The following is an 847-nucleotide window of genomic DNA, read 5'->3' on the forward strand; positions in this document are numbered from 1 at the left end:
TCTCTCTCTCTCTCTCTCTCTCTCTCTCTCTCTCTCTCTCTCTCTCTCTCTCTCTATCTCCTAAAGGCAAGAGCCAAGAAAGGACAGTGTTGACCTAGGTTTTTCTGTCCCACTCAGTCCTGCAGCCATTAAGTCCCAAAGAATCACACAGAGGTCTACATAAGTTATTAACTGATTGGCCCATTTGCTCAGGCTCCTTACTAACTAATTCTTATAACTTGCATTAGCCCATAATTCTTGTCTGAGTTAGCCACGTGGCTTGGTACCTTTTTTTGGTGAGGCAGTCAAATCTTGCTTCCTCTGAGTCTGAGTCACAACTGAAGACTGAAACTTCCCTCTTCCCAGAATTCTCATTGCCCTGCCTATACCCCCTGCCTGGCTACTGGCCAATCAGTGTTTTTATTAAAAAATATACAAGTGATAAGATAAAAGACTATTGTCCCACAGCACTTCCCCCTCCTGTAAAAGAAACCAAGAACTCTGAATCTAATATCCTTTGTTTAGATTTTTGTCCAGACCATTATTCATAACATCTTCTAAACAAAGGCAAGCATCCATAATTCATTTTAGAGGAATGTGGGCATAGTTTTCTAGGTTACTTCCTGCTGGTTGGGGGCACTGATAATCTCATGGGGACCTAAAGAAAATTTAGAATTTTGATCAAGTCCTGACTGACTGGAGTATCCTGAGAGGCTTGATCATCTCAGGCAGCAGTCTTGAGTCTGTTCTGGATGTACAACTCAAATATCTGAGCAGTCTGCTCCTTTTGGAGCTTTCTCAGGAGGTCTTCCTTGGTCAAACCTTATTTTTCTTAACCCAGAATGAATCCAAAGCCTCCCATTTCCTG

Source organism: Arvicola amphibius, chromosome X (genome assembly GCF_903992535.2).
Source record: "Arvicola amphibius chromosome X, mArvAmp1.2, whole genome shotgun sequence".
Taxonomy (NCBI): Eukaryota; Metazoa; Chordata; class Mammalia; order Rodentia; family Cricetidae; genus Arvicola; species Arvicola amphibius.